This window comes from Pelophylax lessonae, assembly GCF_965119305.1.
Source record: "Pelophylax lessonae genome assembly, chromosome: 1".
NCBI classification, from domain to species: domain Eukaryota; kingdom Metazoa; phylum Chordata; class Amphibia; order Anura; family Ranidae; genus Pelophylax; species Pelophylax lessonae.
Genome location: NC_138768.1, coordinates 256,604,992 through 256,625,858, shown reverse-complemented (window position 1 = coordinate 256,625,858; position 20,867 = coordinate 256,604,992). Strand labels below are relative to the sequence as shown.

The window sequence follows — 20,867 nt, the reverse complement described above, 5'->3', positions numbered from 1 at the left end:
TGTGACAGGTGGTGGGGGGCTAGTGTGACAGGTGGTGGGGGCCAGTGTGATAGGTGGGGAGCAGTGTGACAGGTGGTGGGGGGCCAGTGTGACAGGTGGTTGGGGGCCAGTGTGATAGGTGGGGAGCAGTGTGACAAGTGGTGGGGGCCAGTGTGACAGGTGGTGGGGGCCAGTGTGATAGGTGGGGAGCAGTGTGACAGGTAGGGAGCAGTGTGACAGGTGGTGGGGGGCCAGTGTGACAGGTGGTGGGCGGCCAGTGTGACAGGTTGTTGGGGGCCAGTGTGATAGGTGGGGAGCAGTGTGACAGGTGGGGGGGCCAGTGTAACAGGTGGTGGGGGCCAGTGTGATAGGTGGGGAGCAGTGTGACAGGTGGTGGGGGCCAGTGTGATAGGTGGGGAGCAGTGTGACAGGTGGTGGGGGCCAGTGTGACAGGTGGTGGGGACCAGTGTGGTAGGTGGGGGCCAGTGTGACAGGTGGTGGGGGGCCAGTGTGATAGGAGGAAGCAGTGTGACAGGTTGTGGGGGGCCAGTGTGATAGGTGGGGAGCAGTGTGACAGGTGGGAGGGCCAGTGTGACAGGTGGTGGGGGGCCAGTGTGATAGGTGGGGAGCAGTGTGACAGGTGGTGGGGGCCAGTGTGACAGGTGGTGGGAACCAGTGTGATAGGTGGGGGCCAGTGTGACAGGTGGTGGGGGGCCAGTGTGATAGGGGGGAGCAGTGTGACAGGTAGGAGGGCCAGTGTGACAGGTGGTGGAGGGGCCAGTGTGATAGGTGGGGGCCAGTGTGACAGGTGGTGGGGGGCCAGTGTGATAGTGGGGAGCAGTGTGACAGGTAGGGGGGCCAGTGTGACAGGTGGTGGAGGGGCCAGTGTGATAGGTAGGGGAGCAGTGTGACAGATAGTGTGACAGGTAGGGGGACCAGTGTGACAGGGGGTGGGGGAGCAGCGTGACAGGTAGGGGGAGCAGCGTGACAGGTAGGGGGAGCAGTGTGACAGGTAGGGGGGACCAGTGTGACAGGGGGTGGGGGCCAGTGTGATAGGTGGTGGAGCAGCGTGACAGGTGGGGGGGCAGTGTGACAGGTGGTGGAGGGGCAGCGTGACATGTGGTGGGGGGCAGTGTGACATCTGGCGCAGGGGGGGGCAGTGTGACATCTGGTGCGGGGGGGCAGTGTGACATGTGGTGTTGCGGGGGGAAGTGTGACATGTGGTGCGGGGGGGCAGTGTGACTGTGGTGCGGGGGGCAGTGTAACATGTGGTGGGGGGGCAGTGTGACAACTGGTGCGGGGGGGCAGTGTGACATGTGGTGCGGGGGGGGGGGCAGTGTGACATCTAGTGCGGGGGGGCAGTGTGACATGTGGTGCGGGGGGGCAGTGTAACATGTGGTGCGGGGGGGCAGTGTGACATCTGGTGAGGGGGGAGGGCAGTGTGACATCCGGTGCGGGGGAGGGCAGTGTGACATGTGGTGTTGCAGGGGGCAGTGTAACATGTGGTGCGGGGGGGGCAGTGTAACATGTGGTGCGGGGGGGGGCAGTGTGACATGTGTTGTTGCGGGGGGCAGTGTGACATGTGGTGCGGGGGGGCAGTGTGACTGTGGTGCGCGGGGGCAGTGTAACATGTGGTGCGCGGGGGGGCAGTGTGACAACTGGTGCGGGGGGCAGTGTGACATCTAGTGCGGGGGGCAGTGTGACATGTGGTGCGGGGGGGGGCAGTGTGACATCTAGTGCGGGGGGGCAGTGTGACATGTGGTGCGGGGGGGCAGTGTAACATGTGGTGCGGGGGGGCAGTGTGACATCTGGTGTGGGGGGGAGGGCAGTGTGACATCCGGTGCGGGGGGAGGGCAGTGTGACATGTGGTGTTGCAGGGGGCAGTGTAACATGTGGTGCGGGGGGCAGTGTAACATGTGGTGCAGGGGGGGCAGTGTAACATGTGGTGCGGGGGGGGGCAGTGTGACATCTAGTGCGGGGGGGGGCAGTGTGACATGTGGTGCGGGGGGGCAGTGTAACATGTGGTGTGGGGGGGGCAGTGTGACAACTGGTGCGGGGGGCAGTGTGACATCTAGTGCAGGGGGGCAGTGTGACATGTGGTGCGTGGGGGCAGTGTGACATCTAGTGCGGGGGGGCAGTGTGACTGTGGTGCGGGGGGGGGGCAGTGTAACATGTGGTGCGGGGTGGGGCAATGTGACATCTCGTGCGGGGGGGCAGTGTAACATGTGGTGCGGGGGGGCAGTGTGACATGTGGTGCGGGGGGGCAGTTTAACATGTGGTGCAGAGGGGGCAGTGTGACATCTGGTGCGGGGGGAGCAGTGTGACATCTAGTGCGGGGGGGGGGCAGTGTGACATGTGGTGCAGGGGGGGCAGTGTGACATGTGGTGCGGGGGGGGTAGTGTGACATCTAGTGCGGGGGGGCAGTGTGACATCTGGTGGAGGGGCAGCGTGACAGCTGCCAGAACTTCACTCACTGTTCGTGCCAGCTTCTGAGGGGCAGTGTAACATGTGGTGCGGGGGGGCAGTGTAACATGTGGTGCGGGGGGGGCAGTGTGACATCTAGTGCGGGGGGGGCAGTGTGACATGTGGTGCGGGGGGCAGTGTGACAACTGGTGTGGGGGCAGTGTGACATCTAGTGTGGGGGGGTAGTGTGACATGTGGTGCGTGGGGGCAGTGTGACATCTAGTGCGGGGGGGTAGTGTGACTGTGGTGCGGGGGGGGGGCAGTGTAACATGTGGTGCGGGGTGGGGCAATGTGACATCTAGTGCGGGGGGGCAGTGTAACATGTTGTGCGGGGGGGCAGTGTGACATGTGGTGCGGGGGGGGCAGTGTAACATGTGGTGCGGAGGGGGAAGTGTGACATCTGGTGCGGGGGGAGCAGTGTGACATCTAGTGCGGGGGGGGCAGTGTGACATGTGGTGCAGGGGGGGCAGTGTGACATGTGGTGTGGGGGGGTAGTGTGACATCTAGTGCAGGGGGGGGGGCAGTGTGACATGTGGTGCGTGGGGGCAGTGTGACATCTAGTGCGGGGGGGTAGTGTGACTCTGGTGCGGGGGGGCAGTGTAACATGTGGTGCGGGGTGGGGCAATGTGACATCTAGTGCGGGGGGGCAGTGTAACATGTCGTGCGGGGGGGCAGTGTGACATGTGGTGCGGGGGGGGGGCAGTGTAACATGTGGTGCGGAGGGGGCAGTGTGACATCTGGTGCGGGGGGAGCAGTGTGACATCTAGTGCGGGGGGGGCAGTGTGACATGTGGTGCAGGGGGGGCAGTGTGACATGTGGTGTGGGGGGGTAGTGTGACATCTAGTGCGGGGGGGGGGGCAGTGTGACATCTGGTGGAGGGGCAGCGTGACAGCTGCCAGAACTTCACTCACTGTTCGTGCCAGCTTCTGAGGGACGTTGCGATCCTATGTCAGCCAGAGCAGCTAATCACGGAGTCTTGCATTTACTGTCCCGCGGCCAATCAATAGCGAGATGGACGTCCTGTGTGGTGGCGGGGCCAGTGGTTGCCTGTGTGTTGTCCCGGGGCTCAATGACTGCTGATTAAAGGCAAGAGGAGAGGCGTACACCTGTCAAGTGTTCCCCGCCTCGGGGCTTGGTGTGTAAGCAGGATGACCTCCCCCTCCCCGTTTTTAGGAGTCACTCCTCCCCTTCAAAAAACTCTCACAAATAGCCGGGTAGTGGAGGTAGACTGGAGCGGAGCGGAATGCCCACAAACACGCTCTGTGTGTGTGAGCGTCCTCTGCACCCTGGAGAGAACAAGGCACGGACAAGCTCCCGGCGGTAAGTACATGTTACACTGCCCCCCTGCACCATGGCGGTCCTGGCTGCGCCCCTAGGTGGCAGTGCGCCCTAGGCAGCTGCCTAGTTCGCCTAATGGTAGCGCCGGCCCTGCTCGCAGGATCCTTTGATATTTGCATAAATAAATTCTATCCTTTTCTGGAATCAACTAAAGAGACAAAACCCCTTTCTTGCAGGCAAGAAGAGAAAAAAGACCTTCTTGAAGCTGCGACTACATGGTGTCTTTTTGCAAAGCAACATAATCTGGTTTCCCCCAAGGTCTGAAACAGTCTGAGAGAGCAAGAATAGAAGGCTGCAGAGGAAGCTACTTCCTCTATCTGGAGCCGTCAATGCAGTGGCATAATTCTCCTTGATCACTCAAATTTCTCAAATAAACATGCCACACTGGCCTTTCCAGTGCTTCCATTATCCCTATACTGTAAAGTTCTGCAAAGCCCATGTATTAAGCTTCCATAGACAGTATAAATGCCTGCACTCATAACTTTGTGCATATAGAAGTTTGGAGTGTAGTATGCTGTAAATAACTTTAAGTTATTATTGCTGTTGTATTTATTAAATTGTTAGTTTACTGAGTGTTCTCTTGGGTTCAGTAACTGTTGAGTCACTGACACATTTCATGCTTGCAGCACATGAAGGTATAGATAAATTAGAACTCTTTTTTGTAAAAATAGTCCTCTTTTCTAAAATAGCGTAGGGAGCAAAATCCATGTTAAAAAAGTGTGGCACATCTTTTAACCAACCAGAATCTATCTCTTACTGGTCTGACTTCAGTAAAATAATTTCTGGTTTCTTGTTGTATCTTACATGTTTTTTTGCATGAGATCTAAAATATTTACTGTTGAAAATGATGAGACTTTCGCCAATATCTGCTGCGATCTTAAGTTTGGTCAGAAAAAAGAGAAAGAGAATAGTGATTAGCTATTTTCATAATGAACTCTATCATTAAGTAAAACAGCATTCATTTAACTTCAGTGAACTTTACTTGGCTGCGGTTAATTACAGCTCTTTGTACTTGTTAAATGTGTTTATCAGTAGTGTTACTCTGAAAAGATTGAATATATTAGACTATGCCTTTATTGGCCTTTGTCTCTTTGACTTTTATAAACCTTTGCTTTTAATACTAACTGTACTACAGGGCCTTATGTGCTGTAGGATTATTTGCTGGTGGTGGGTAGAATGCTAACTGGATAGAAATGATAATTGTTTGAACGATATATTGCCCAGTACCTGTAATAATGCAAGTGCATCATTGATGTTTTAATAAATAAATTGAGCATAGAAATTGTTAGCGAACCACGCTACCTAATCTTCCTAGCAAATGAGTATGAACAGTGAGTATGGTCTGTGTACAATAGGGATACACTAAAAGTCACTTAGTTTAGGTTTATAGTGGTTTCACAATAACTGGCTCCAGGTGTATTCTACAAGTAATAGCAGGAAATCCGCATCATACCCTTCTTTGGTCCTGTGAAGTTCGTGCAGGGTCGTGCATTATTTCGCTCTATCTTTGCAACCGCTGTTGGACTTCCTTAAAAGGAAGGGTGAAGCATGGAGGAATCTCTCCTAGCCAGTGTTTGGGCATATTAACTTCCTTCAAATTAAGGTCCTTCCTGTGTTTCTTGATTTTTTCCGTAACTCACCTGTTTGGGTCCTACATTCCTTTTTCTGTTGGATGCATGGCTTTTTTAGTTCATTCATTTGGGGGACCTCCCCTCCCAGAATTGGCCTTAGGGCTCTTCAGGAACCCTGGGGGCAAGGAGGTTTTGTGCTCCCCGATCTATACAAACATTTCTTGGCAGGAGAGGGCCTATTTGCATGCTGATGGCTTCCTGAGGATGACGGGGATTCTGCCATGGTATTGGAGGCAGTAGTACTGGGCTCATATGAGATCCTGTCATTTCTTCTATATAGAGGCTCTGGGGCCAAATTTTCCCTGACAGGGACAATGCTAGCCACAATCAAATCTTGGGACTATTTTCAAAATACTGTATACTGATGCCCGCCTCTGGCTCCTTCTCACTGCCCTCCCCGCTGTGGATGAACCCCCTTATTTTCCTAATTTCCTTACTATACCTGATTCCATTATATGGGCAGTAAAAGGGAATAAAACATTATGGGATGTCACTAGAGGGGGTAAACTATCTCTATTTGTGGATCTAAAACAGGGGTTTACCCTATCTAACCCCTTTCTCTTTAGATACCTTAAATTGTGACATGCCTTTGTCTCCCAATTTGGCTCCACTAGAGTGGAGATTCAGTCCTCATGTTTGGAGAATATCCTACTTGACAAATCCATGAAAAAGCCACTATCTGAAATTTATAAAGATCTTTTCCCTGATCCTCCCCATTCCGTAAACAAGTGCATAGAGAAATGGGTAGAGGAGGTTCCAGATCTAGGTGGTGAGGACTGGGATGATATGTGGAGTTTACCTTTCATTCATTTACTGTAGTGTCAGCAAGAGACCAGCTAATTCCCTTTGAATTGTTACACAGGATATATTATACCCCGGCAAAGCTATCTATTATCTACCCAGGGGTCTCGAGGGAGTGTTGACGATGCTCTCTCTCCCCGGCTTGTTTTAATGCGATGTGTTTTGTATTTTTGTTTTAAGCCCTGCGTGGCGAATAATTTTGTTTTTTGTTTGCTCTATTCATAAAAAATAAAAAGAAATTTGCAAAAAAAAAAAAAAAGATTGCAACGAAGGATTGTTCAAATAGTAGATAAAGCACCTTGATCAACTTTCAGACAAATTCAAGCTGACCTTCAGAAACAGGGTACAACTGTGTCAGCTCTCACTATACGTTGCCATCTGAATGAAAAGGGAGGAGACCCAGGAGCAGCTTGAAGAGTAAGCCAGGGAAGGGGAACAGAGGAGAAAGCGTTGATTTTGGGTGCATCCAGTGATTACCACTAGGGAGCAGAGAGGGCAATTCTGGGTAATTTACATTGACCTCTGAGCCCATGAAGACAAGATTCTGAATTATACATGGATTTCTATTACAAGGTGAGTTCATGATTTTGTAACATTACCTAACCTTACTCTCAACCCTAACCCTTAATCTAACCACAACCCTAACCCTACATTCAACCCTAACCGCAACCCTAACCCTACTTTCAACCCTAACCCTACTCTCAACCCTAACTACAACCCTAACTGCAACACTAACCCTAACAGCCAGATTGACATTTGACCTGTAATCAGACAGCTCCTTTATCCACTTCCCGACTACCCGCCGCCTTTTTACTGCAGCAGGGTGGCTCTCCTGCGCAAACCGACGTAGGTCTATGTTGGTTGCGCACGGGAAGCTAAGGGGGCGAGCGCACAGTGCCGGCGAGGCGCTCCTGCCCTCACTCGGCAGCTGGGAAGCTGATGCATAGGTCAGGCGGCTTCGATTGTGGCCTGACACCCATGATCGCTCCCTGCTGAGAGAAACTTAACCAACTGTCCTTCTCCCTGAAATGATTAAAGAGCTCATGTGATCCTTCTATATAGGATCAGATGTCTCTATGGTCATCTCAGAAGCCACGCCCCCCCACAGTTAGAATCACTCCCCTATGGTCACATTTAACCCCTTGATCACCTATACTGTTAACCCCTTCCCTGCCAGTATCATTATTACAGTAACAGTGCATATTTTAAGCACTGATTACTATAGTAATGTCACTGGTACCCCCAAAGTGTCAAAAATGTCAGTTAGGGGTCCGATCTGTCCGCCACAATGTCCCAGTACCGCAAAAAAATCGCAGATAACAATAAAAATGACATAAATCTTTCCCGTAGTTAGTAGTCGCGATAACTTTTGCGCAAACCAATCAAAATACGCTTCATGCGATTTTCTTTTTTACCAAAAATATGTAGCAGAAAACAAATTGGCCTAAAATGTTAAAATATTTTGATTTTTAAAATTTTTTTTGAGAATGTCATATAGCAGAATGTGAAAAATATTGTTTTTTTTCTTCAAAATTGTCGCTATTTTTTTGTTTATAGCGCAAGAAATAAAAATCGCACAGGTGATCAAATACCACCAAAAGAAAGCTCTATTTGTGGGAAAAAAAGAATGTAAATTTTATGGATTTGGAGACCCTGGGGTCTTCTGCATCAGGTTTGTTGTCCCAGCAGGTGTCTGTGCTGCAAATCCAAAAACAAACCAGTTCATTGTTTTTTTGGGGGGTAATAACTGTAAAGAAACACAGATTCAAGATAACCTTTTATCCTAAATTACCTTCATATCTCCAGAATGGGTTTAAAAAATTCAAGGTCCTTGGTGTATGAGTAGGGTGTGAAGGACTTTGCAGCTGAACCACTTCTCACGCTCCATTCTTTTTTCAAATGACTGTTATAACTATCCTTGGCACTCTGCCATCTGGTTTTTCAAAGCTTTTACTGCAAAACATAAAATACTGTACATATTTTTGTTTTATTTTCAGATACATGGCAACTGGACACTCATTTTCTAGCCAGTATTTTCAGTTCTTGATTGGGAAATCTACTGTGAGCTACATTATCCGAGACACATGCGCCATCATTTGGGAGGTTCTTAAAGAGGTGGACTTCCCAAACCTACACCAGACCAATGGACAAAGATAGCAGAACTCTTCTTTCTGGCAGCACTGCAAATTTCCAGATTGCGTGGGTGCTAATGATGGTAACGGATGACAAACTTATATAGTGAAATATAATAGCTGCGCTCAACCAAATAGTAAAATTAATCCTAAACTGTGCAATAAATTATATACAAACAAAATTAGTGAATAGTGAATTATCAATAGCCCAAGTGATTAGTGCTAATTAATAATATGATCCACAAACATACATAATAAATATACATAAATCAATATAGTGCAAAATGATACATGATATATGTCAAATCAGTCCCAGCAAAAAACTGAAATGGAAAAAACCATAGCAGACAGTCCAAAAATGGTACAAGGCTGGAAAATCCTAGAAAGGTGCTTCTTCTGATAGTAGAAACCTCCACCAAAACCAAGGCCACCCAGTGGTACAGGCTGCTTACCAGATGAGGTGGACCCCTAAATTATAAGGGGTCAGTAAAAGCCTTATTCATGTCTAAATGCAAGGCTATATGGTTGGTTTCTGCAGTGATCATCCAGCCAGATCTTAAATGGACCACCATTAAGAGTATACCATCTGAATAGCTGGTGATCCAGTCAGTAAGTCTGATTTTTCAACTTCCTTTAACCACTTAAGCCCCGGAAGATTTTACCCCCTTCCTGACCAGGGGTTTTTTTTGCGATTTTTTACTGCGTGATTTTAACGGACAATTGCGCGATCGTGCAATGCTGTACCTAAACGAATTTCACGTCCTTTTTTTCACCACAAAAAGAGCTTTCTTTTGGTGGTATTTGATCACCTGTGCGATTTTTTGATCATGCGCTGTAAACAAAAAAAGAGCGTAAATTTTGCAAAAATAACAATATTTTTCACTTTTTTTTATATGAAATTCCCCCCAAAAAAATGTAAAAATCAAAAATTTTTAACATTTTCGGGCAATTTGTGTTATGCTACATATGTTTGGTAAAAAAAAAATGCAAAAAGCGTATTTTGATTGGTTTGCGCAAAAGTTATCGCGTTTACTAACAAAGGGAAAGATTTTTGTCATTTTTGGTGTTTTTTTTTAACGAGTAATGGCGGTGATCTGCGACTTTTTTGTGGTACTGCGACATTGCGGCGGACAGATCGGACCCTTGACTGACATTTTTGACACTTTTGGGGGTACCAGTGACATTACTGCAGTAATCAGTGCTATACATATGCACGGTTACTGTAAAAATGACACTGGCAGGGAAGGGGTTAACTGTATTGGACAGGGAGGGGTTAAGTGTGTCCTAGGGGCGTGATTCTAACTGTAGTGGGATATGGCTACTAGTGTAAAAACAGAGATCAACGGTTCTACACAGTAGAACCGTCTGATCTTCATTTTTACACAGGGGAGAATGACAGGCGGCTTGTTTACATAAGCCGCTCTGCCTTTCTCCCGCTCTACCGACGATCGTAGTGTGACTGGCGGACATCGGGTTCGCCGGTCACACGCCCACACTCCTCCGTGAACGAGCCTCAGCGGGCGCGCGCTCGCCCGCTATTGGCTCAAAACCCGGTGACAGGCGAGCGACGTAGACCTACGTCACTCTGCCTGGCCGGGGCTGACTGCCGCAGTAAATATACTGTGCGCAGTCGGCAACCGGTTAACAGATCAAGCTAGCCAGCAAAAGTGGCAGTTAGAGCAATGAGATAAATCATTTAACACTGACAGGGGCACTTACAATGGTCAGCTTTAATTCCTTTTTTGTAAAACCTGTATCCCAGTAGTCTTTATTTCTAATGGCCGCCACCAGGAGTCGGATCCCCGGCAAAGCCAAACTCTAATGGACAGACTACAACCCCCCCGTCTCCCAGCCGGCCAGTCACAGACAACTACCGCTACAATCACCTCACGCTGGGAACAAGCCTAGCTCATGATGGTAAGCATATCCACATCCTGAAGCAGGTGGCAGCAGCTTTTACAACTATAAAAAATATTTTTTGTTTGTGCCTTTTGCCATGGCGGATGGCAATTACCATTTTGTATATGTTGATATAGGGTCCTGCGGCAGAAATTCTGACTCTAGTATATTTTCCCACTCAACCTTGGGACATCTGCTGCAAGAAAATAGACTGGGACTATCAGCCATTAGGCCATTCCTGAGAACTAGGGGGCCTGCCATTCTGCATGTCTTTGTGGCTGATGAAGCATTCACACTGCCTTCTCAGATCCTATTCTAGCCACTTTTTAAACACCGAAAGAAGGGTGTTCAATTATCGCCTCACTAGGGCCAGGAGAGTTGTTAAAAGCGCTTTCAGCATACTGGCCAACAAATGGCATTTGTTGCACACACCAATATATCTTAAAATGCAACATGCTAAACAGGCTGTGAAAGCTACATGTGCTCTCCATAATTTTATTTGGGAGCATGATGGGTTCCAATTTGATGGGTTCCGAGCATGCAGCCTGGCAGGTCAGGAAAGGAGAAGGATAAGCGAGCGCCCCCCATCCTGAACCATACCAGGCCACATGCCCTCAACATGAGGGTGTGGGTGATTTTGGGCAGGGGGGCTCAGCACCTTGTCCCTATGTTGATGGGGACAAGGGCCTCTTCCCGACAACCCTGGACTGTGGTTATCGGGGTCTGCAGGAGGGGGGCTTATCAGAATCTGGAAGCCCCCTTTAACAAAGGGAGCCCCCAGATCCTGGCCCCCTCCCTATGTCAATGGGTATCAGGTACATCATACCCCTACCCATTCACCAAAAAAGTAAGAAACCACAAAACACAGTTTTTGACAAATTAGGCCATGACAAGAGCAGAACTGAGATCCACTCGGGGCAGTAGGAGTGGTGCTTCTGAGATACTTTCTTCTCATATTTCATGTCTCCGAAAGGTCAGCTGCCATGGCAGCTAGATGCAATAGCCTAAATTGACCAAATGAGACAGATAATCTTTACATTGTGAATGTGCATTTCCTTTTTTAAGATTCTGTTTGGTAATTATTTCTGGATATGCTCTTATTATTTTGCCTGTATTGCAAAATGTGTATCTGAACTGAAGATAACTATTAATTGGACTTTTGCTTTGGCATTTTTTTTAAAGATTATTAGTCACAAACAGAGAAATCCAGTTATTATGGAAATACAAGCATTGCAAGGCTGAGAGTTCCAAGCATCACTGGAATGAGGCATGATGGGACTTGCTGTTCTGCAACAGCTGCAGGACCACAGGCTGAACACACATTATGCAGGGGTTTCCTAATTTTAGAACAAAAAAAAGACATTTTAATCTCTTACACTTTTGGGGGCTACAATTACTGGATAGTGACAACAGAGTGCAAAAAGTGTACAGTGGAACACACACATAGGTACAGCCACTTACATTTGGAATCTGCTTGCTTCTGGGAGAATGAATACCAGTGTGGATACAGCTCCTTGGCAATTTCCAGCTATCCCTGGTCATGTTTCCTACGATCCTTGTGTTGTGGATCAGCAGAACTGTAGAGGTATGTTCTTGGCCTTAGCAGGCTGATCAGATTCTCAGTCCTCACTGTAGCAGCAAACAGTTGTTGGAAACCAGAAGTGGAATTCAGACGTGGACTCCAGGAAAACAAACCTTTTTATTCGCTAGCGAAATGGACCCAGCACGGCTCAAGCTCGATTGGCAAGTGACCAAAAAGGCACGTACATCACATATATATATATATATCAGCAGTTGCGTCACAGATACATACTCCCTTTATCTAAGACATAGCACACAAAATATATTTCTCTCTATGCAGCAGCTTCCTGTAATTTCTTCTGAACAAAATTTAAAACGCAACACTTTTGTTTTTGCCCCCTTTTTTCATGAGCTGAACTCAAAGATCTAAGTCTTTTTCTATGTACACAAAAGGTCTTTTTCTCTCAAATATTGTTCACAAATCTGTCTAAATCTGTGTTAGTTAGTCACTTCTCCTTTGCCAAGATAATCCATCCACCTTACAGGTGTGGCATATCAAGATGCGGATTAGACAGCATGATTATTGCACAGGTGTGCATTAGGCTGGCAACAATAAAGGCCACTCTAAAATGTGCAGTTTTACTGTATTGGGGGGGGGGGTCCAAAAACCAGTTAGTATCTGGTGTGACCACCATTTGCCTCATGCAGTGCACCACATCTCCTTTGCATAGAGTTGATAAGGTTGTTAAATGTGGCCTGTGGAATGTTGGTCCACTCCTCTTCAATGGCTGTCAAAGTTGCTGGATATTGGCAGGACCTGGAGCAAGCTGTTGTATACGCTGATACAGAGCATTCCAAACATGCTCAATGGGTGGCATGTCCGGTGAACACTGGGATGTTTTCAGCTTCCATGAATTGTGTAAAGATCCTTGTAACATGGGGTCCTGCATTATCATCCTGCAACATGAGGTGATGGTCGTGAATGAATGGCACATCATTGGGTCTCAGGATCTCTTCACAGTATCTCTGTGCATTCAAAATGCCATCAATAAAATGCACCTGTGTTCATTGTCTATAACACATGCCTGCCCACACCATAACCCCACCGCTACCATGGGCCACTCGATCCACAACGTTGACATCAGCAAACTGCTCACCCACACAACGCCATACATGCTGTCTGCCAACTGCCCTGTACAGTGAAAACCGGGATTCATCTATAAAGTGCCAGATGCCCTCAAATGTGAGCATTTGCCCACTCAAGTTGGTTATGACAACGAACTGCAGTCAGGTCGAGACCCCAATAAGAAGGATGAGTATGCAGATGAGCTTCCCTGAGACAGTTTCTGACAGTTTGTGCAGAAAATCTTTGGTTATGCAAACCGATTGTTGCAGCAGCTGTCCAGGGGGGCTGGTCCCAGATGATCTTGGAGGTGAAGATGCTGGATGTGGAGGTCCTGGGCTGGTGTGGTTACATGTGGTCTGCGGTTTTGAGGCCGGTTGGATGTACTGCAAAATTCTCTGAAACACCTTTGGAGATGGCTTATGGTAGAGAAATGAACACTCATCTCACGGGCAACAGCTCTGGTGGACAATCCTGAAGTCAGCATGCCAATTGCACACTCCCTCAAAACTTGCGACATCTGTGGCTTTGTGCTGTGTGATAAAATTGCACATTTTAGAGTGACCTTTTATTGTGGCCAGCCTAAGGCACACCTGTGCAATAATCATGCTGTCTAATCAGCATCTTGATATGCCATACCCATGAGGTGGATGGATTACCTCAGCAAAAGAGAAGTGCTCACTAACACAGATTTAGACAGATTTGTGAACAATATTTGAGAGAAATAGGCCTTTTGTGTACATAGAAAAAGTCTTAGATCTTTGAGTTCAGTTCATGAAAAATGGGGGCAAAAACAAAAGTGTTGCGTTTTATAATTTTGTTCAGTGTAGTTTAGAGCAGTTGACTTTTGCGGTTTTCGCATCTATCTGTGTTCTTGTCAGTACTCTTGACTAATAGGAAGACAGACAGAGAAGGGAGACAGAAGGTATTTTAAGTCTGCGTTGGGCCATCCTTCCTGTTGTAGTCGCACATGGGTAAACAAACTTGTCAGAATCAACCATCTTGTTTTTATCCTTGTTTTTCTAACCATCCACTCTTTTAGAAGGCTTTTCAGCTGATGTCACATTCCCCCCTTTGATGCTATCGTAGCAAAAGTTTGAGCGGAGACTAAGCATCACATAGCATCATTGCAAAGCACTGAATTCAGAGGGGAATCCCCTGGGGTGTGGGAAGGAGTTATGGTAGTTCTAGTTCGTCCTGGGGAGCTAATGGGTACTTCCACATGGCCATTATATGGGCCGCTGCCTTCATCTCTACAGTGGCTCAATGAAACCTCGGATCATCCTAGTCACAAGGGGAATTAGTCAAGCAAGAAAAATGCAGGAGGCCAGTATTGCTATTGCTACCCCTAACATGGCTTTCAGCCCACTTGCATTAAGGAACCAATCCCCAAACCAACTGCCAGCATTAAACCCATCCCAGGTTTGGACAGGTATGTGAGCTAGCCAGTTAAAAGTAAGACAGTATAAGGACCTCTCCATTTTTTGCCCTAAGGTGGTTGTGTTCCACTCTTACTGTACTGGCCCAAAGGGATGGACTGAGTTTGACAGACTTATGGGGGAGTTTCTTCTGGACCCATTTCCCTATGTCCTGCAGATTCTCCCCTAATTTCTGTAGCAGTTCATGGTTCACCACCCCCCTCCCCCCATCTGGTGTAAGTCTCCCTTGATGTCTTCTATGGTGAGTGGTGGTCTACCATATAGTACTTTGAAAGGGGACAATTTGGTCCTCTTTCTTGGAGTACTCTGAATTCTCAGCAGAGCAATGGGCAGCATCAAGGTCCACTTCATTTGGGTCTCCTGACAGAGTTTGGCCAGTTGGGATTTTAGGGTGCAATTCATCCTTTCCCCTTTTCCAGAATGTTGTGGTTGATATGCGGTGTGCAGTTTCCAAGTGATGTTGAGGGCTGTTGCTAATTCCTGGAGGCACTTGTGAACAAAGGCTGGGCCGTTGTCTGAGCCTATGGATGAGGGGACTCCATATCTGGGGATGATATCAAAGAGCAGGCATTTGACCACTTCTTTTGTAGTCTCAGTTCGTGTGGGCCAGGCCTCTACCCAGCCCCAATAGGTGCAGATGGCCACCAGCAAATATTTAAATCCTCCTGAGGGAGGCATGACAGTTAAGTCAACCAGTAATTCTTCCTACAGCTTGTACTCCGGGAATTGGTACAGGCCCTTGACTGGGGTTGTTTTGGGCACATTCTATGCATCTGCTGGCTGCAGCTTCTGCCAGTGTTGGTAGCTGGGGAATATAAGAATGTCTCTCTAGGGCCTTTTCAATGGCAGTCTTGCCTATTTGTGTTCTCCTGTGGAATTCTGTTACTAACTTAGTTGCCACTGCAGCTGGGATGACAATTCTTTCATCCTGCAACTGGTACCACTGGTCTTCCCTGTACTTTCCAGGGTTAGACTCTATCCATTCTTGTTCTTCCTTTTTGTAGATTTGATCCCATTCAGAGTGGTACTGGAAATAGGGGGGCCATTATCTGTTGTGGGGGTCACTGGAGTGCTGCATCCCTGGCCGCTCGGTCTGCTGTCCTGTTGCCTCTAGCTATCTGGGAGTCTCCCTTCCGATGGCCTCTACAGAGGACCACTGCAGCTTCAGAGGGGGCCTATACTGCTTCCAAGAGTTCCAGAATTTCTGTCCCATACTTGATACTCTTCCCTCCGGATGTAATGAGCCCTCTTTCCTTACACAGGGCTCCTTGAGCATGGAGAGTCAGGAAGGCATACTTAGAATCCACATTCAGTCTTAGTCTGGCAGCGAGTTGTAATGCCCTGGTTTGCACAATTAATTCCCTGTGGTAATGCTCCTGCCTCGATCACTGTCTCCTGTGTAACCACTGCATAGCGGATCCCATCCTTTTCAAAACTGCTGCCATCAGTGCACTACTCAACATCTGGCTTTTCCAAGGGGCTGTCTTTCAAGTCTGGCTGTCTTGCATAGACTTCATCCATGACCTGGAGGCAGTCATGTGCCAGAGGTTCATGTGAGGTGGGAAGCAGAGTGGCTGGGTTTAGGGTTTTAAAAGTCTCTAAATGGATTTGAGGATTTTCAAACAGCATGGTATTTGACCATCTGGCTGTTAGTGAACAAGTGATGTCCTTTGTAATCCATCATAGCCTTTACCTGGTGTAGAACCCGGACATAGGTTTCCTGACCTAGTGACAACTTCCAGCTTCCTCCACTAAGAGGGCTGTGGTTGCAATAGCCCGTAGGCAAGCTAGCCAACCCTGTGCTACAGTGTCCAGTTGTTTTGAGAGGTACAACACAGGGCGTTGCCATGATCCCAGGTACTGCGTCAGGTCTCCCACTGCTATTGTTCTTTCCATAGAAATGGCTCTCTCTCTCCCCCTTTGTGGATTTATAGAGGGGCCTGGCTTTGGCGGCAAAGTCTGGTATTCAAATCTGGCAGAATCCTGCTGTTCCCAGGTTGGGGTAGGGATCTGGCAAACAGCTTCTTTCCTGCCCTTTCCCAACTGTCTCCTGCCTTGTGACACCCTGAAATCCAAGCATTTTACAGTCTCTTGGCACAATTGAGCCTTTTCTTCTGGATACCTTTATAGCCTGCTTCTTATTGTAAGTAAGTAGATGCTCAAACAGGAGTATCATGTGCAAGTGGCCTAATTAAAACAAACTCTGTGCTAGTGTACAAAGAGATACCCATGCTCAGAGTTTACCATGTCTGAGCCAGTGTTGCCAACTGTCAGTTTTTTTTACTGGCGACCAGTATAAAATGGGCACTTTTCTCCTGCCAGTAAATGCCAGTGACAGGGAAAGGATGGAAGGTAAAAATATGGATGTGATACTGCTACAGTGTGTTCAGGCCGTGCCGGCGGGGAGGAGGGGGGGGGGGGCTGGTCTGGCTGGGACGGTGCCTGAGCATGTTGTGTGATATCATGGTGCAAGGGAGTCGGGTGGCCAGGGCCTTGGGTGCGGGTCCGCAGGACGGGAGCTTGGCAAGCCGGGAGCGGGACTGTCAATGCTGTTTGGATTGGAGTGGACTAAGGGAACCACCTGGCTTGGACACAGACTGTGACTCAGAAGGGGACGTGTTGTGTCATGTCGGTGAGGTGTCATCATCATCTGTGCTGCTGCACACTGCTGTCAGTGTGACTGCGAGAATCAATTTTATGTGTGTGTTCCTGACCATTCTAATTTCTTGCCCTCCTGAGTCCTGTCCCTGAACTACTTAATTATGATATTGAAAATAAAATAAAAAATATGTTTTTTGTCCTAATATCTTCCCTAAATTACATTGCTAAATGCATATTGTACTTGTTTGTAACCTACAGTAAATACTGAAATTTGCACTTAAAGAGGTTGTAAACTCGTTTCAAAGTTTTTTTTTTTTTTTTACAACCTGCAAGAGAAACACATAATGAGCTAGTATGTTTCGCATACTAGCTCATTATGAAATACTTACCTTACAACAAGCCCCCGCCATGCCGCTCACTCACCTGTATGACGGGCGACATGTTCAGTCGCCCGTCTTCCGGGATCGTACGCGCGCGGGAGCCGACGGTCACGGCACGGGACTCTGAAGGAACGCCACGAGCGGCCGGTCCTTCAGAGAGCATGCGCCAGTAACGTCACTGGCTGCATGAAAGGTAAATATCTCCTAAACGGTGCATGTTTAGGAGATATTTACAGTACCTATAGGTAAACCTTAATATAGGCTTACCTATAGGTACAACTTGCCGAGGAGGGTTTACTTCCTCTTTAAAACTGTAATTTTGTAACTTTTGGAAATGTCAGTAAGAACTTTGCTGTGCCAGTAAATTTCTGAGTGTTGTGTCAGTAAATTTCAATCTGGTAGGTTGATAACACTGGTCTGAGCTGGAAAACTGTCAAAAATGTGAAACTTCCCAGATACGGCTCTATCCTTGGCCCCATTCAATTGTCGGCCAGAACTTTCCCTAGCCAAAGCTAAATGTGCACAGAGATCAGGGATACTAATGGTATCATTACCCATACACGACAATGCCCATATATGGCAAATGACAAGCTCACAGGGGAGGTGGACCTGAAGGAAACTAGTCATCTATAGCTGCAGTGCCATATGAATCTTTACTTTAAACATCAACAATTTTAGTGCAGAGGCCTGACAGATGCAGGGTGTGAATGCAGAGTCAATGATTCCTTTCTGGCATATGTTGTTACCACAACACCCTCAAGCAGATTCTTTGAATTGGAAGAATGGTGAACATACACATGCAATCTAACTGAAATAAACAAACCAAGCAAGGCAAGGTGTTTTTTTTTATACCTTAATTACAAAACTTAGTAGGCAGCAACAATTTTACAGAGCTTCATGGAGCGCCCATACATTATCACAGTTTGGATATGGTCTTCTGGCCCAGGTGTAAACTACAGAGTAAATGCCAGTCACATCAGTCTCTCCACCAGGTGGTGCTATTCTGAAAGGTGCTGCAGGCTCACTCTGCTTTGGTCTCAGCTGGAGGAAACATCAAGCCTGAGAGCTCTCCTACTGGCTTCTTCCCCATCACCATGCAGCGGGTGGGGGAGGACAAAGGTGCAGGCTCTGCATAGGCTCTGAGGCCTACACCATGTGCTCAAGCTGCAATGAATCCTGGGCTTTTCCCTATGCAAGGGGAGTCCTTACCAGTCTTCCAGGAAAGAGTTGTGAATAGACTTCGCCGTATTACTAAGGAGGAACAGAAGCTTGGTGTCCTGAAAGCAGATTTAAGGAAAAAGAAATCTTTGCACAGTAAGACTGGGAGCAGTAAGAGGGAAGACTCCAAGCTGAAGTCTCTGGAGGAGGCTTAAAAAAGCAGGAGAAGTTGGTGGCCTGTCTGAAGGAAAGCAGCGGTGTTTTCAAAGAGAAGTATGAGAATGAGGAGAGATTCCAACAGATGAAGGAGAGTGCCAGCGTGAGTACCAGTCAGAGGGTGGATGCCACAGCAGCCTGGGACATCTCAGGAGGAGGTTGAGAAAAATGGCAGATTGCTGCAAGCCATTGTGGAAATGGAATCTCCCTTGAGTGGCAGGAAATTTGTTTTCCACTGACTCGTCAGATGAGGATGAGGAGGAGGATGTCGTCCCTCAGCCTGTAAGGGAGAAAATGGGACAAATTTTTATTTGTTAAGTCTGATCAAAATGGCGGCAGTGCTACAGTGTCTGCAGATGGTGGACATGCTGGAACTGTTTCAGTTCAGAAAAATGCTGGTGAAGGAGTGCATATGGAGAATCTGTCTCAGTGTGTGGAGGACACACACACGGACACGATTGAATCTGTCAATGGATCCTTGCAATTGGCAAGGAATGCAGGAGGAGAGAGTGAGAAGCCAGACAAAGAAGTTGTCTGTGAGAACAAGGAGCACGTGTCCCACATGGACACTAAAACCGCAGAGCAGGAGTGCCGTATGGATATAAAACCGCAGAGCAGGAGTGCCACATGGACACTAAGGGTGCGGAACAAGAGTGTGGTATGGATGCTAAAACAGCTGTTTTTCTAAACAGAAGACTTTACCTAATAACAGGACTGCTGGTAATTATGGTACTTCTGGGACTATGGTGAGTGGGACTACTGTGCTTGAGGGGAAGAGGGAGGATCAGGTGGTGGGTATTTTCCCAAACCTGATTGCAGAGGTTCCTATGGTTAATTTTGTACCATCTGTCCCGGGTAAGAGCTATGCTAGGGCTGTATCTGGACAAGTTCATGCCGCTGCTAGAAGGGAGCCAGTTGTGGGACTTACACCTAACGTACCTTCTTCCTTTAAACTCAGGAATGTGGTACAGCTCAGGTAGGAAGGAGGAGGTATTCCATCTATCAGGAAGGTGGTTGTGGATAGGATCCTAGCCATGGGAATGAGGGCAGAGGATATACTGTATATGCTCTCATCAGTCCGGCAGGATCCTATGAATATGATTTGTGGTGATGAGCCGAACACCCCCCTGTTCGATTCGCACCAGAACATCTCGAACAGGGGAAATGTTCTAGCAAACATTCAAACTCTATTAAAGTCTATGGGACACGGACATGAAAAATCAAAGTCCTAATTTTAAAGGCTTAAATGCAAGTTATTGGCCCAAAAAAGTGTATGGGGACTTGGGTACTGCCCTGGGGGACATGAATCAATGCAAAAAAAAAAAATTAAAACAATCGTTTTTACAGGAGCAGTGATTTTAAAAATGCTTAAAGTGAAACAATAAAAATGAAAAATTCCTTTAAATATTGTGCCTGGGGGGGCCTTCTTATTGTGAGTGTAAAGTAGCGCATTTGTGCGATGTTTGAAGCCTGCAGCAGCAATACTGACATTTCTAAAAGGAAAAAACGTCATTTAAACTTGCTTGCGACTGTAATGTATTGTCGGCTCCCAGCAATCCAGATAAAAAAATCTAAAAAATGGCGTGGGGTAGCCCCCCAAAATCCATACCAGGCCCCTCAGGTCTGGTATGGATTTTAAGGGGAAGCCCACGCCAAAATTGAAAAAAAAAAAAAAAACGGCGTGGGGTTCCCCCTAAAATCCATACCAGACCCTTATCTGAGCACACAGTCTGGCTGGCCAGGATGGGGGTGAGGTGAGCGAGTGCCCCCCTGAACAATACCAGGCCACATGCCCTCAACAGGGGGGGGGGGTGGGTGCTTCGGAACAGGGATCTCTTCCCGACAACCGTGGGCTGTGGTTGTGGGGGTCTGTGGGGGGGGGGGGGCTTATCAGAATCTGGAAGCCCCCATTAAACAAGGGGGCCCCCAGATCCTGGCATCCCCATGTGAATGAATAACAGGTACATCGTACTCCTACCCATTTACCAAAAAAGTGGACAAAAAAAAATAAAGACAAAAGCCAGTTTTGGAAAAGTCCTTTATTAAAAAATAAAAAAATAGTGTCCCCCGATGATCAGTCGCAGGCCCGAAAAAAAAAAGAAGCTCCTGCTTTTCTGTACGCTTCCCACGCTATGAGCTGTTTTGAGTTTGACAGCTTTTATAGGGATCTAATGTCATGAGCCACC

The 20,867-nt window shown here is 47.7% G+C and overlaps 1 pseudogene across 1 annotated transcript in view; it reads left to right on the top strand.

The window, feature by feature from the left end:
- Positions 1 to 18,680, top strand: part of LOC309544870 — a 30,735-nt pseudogene extending 12,055 nt beyond the window's left edge. Inside the window, exon 2 of the transcript in view lies at positions 18,505 to 18,680. The product of the transcript in view is annotated as an uncharacterized misc_RNA (transcript). The remainder of the gene's footprint in view (positions 1 to 18,504) is intronic.
- The last annotated feature ends 2,187 nt before the right edge of the window (positions 18,681 to 20,867 follow it).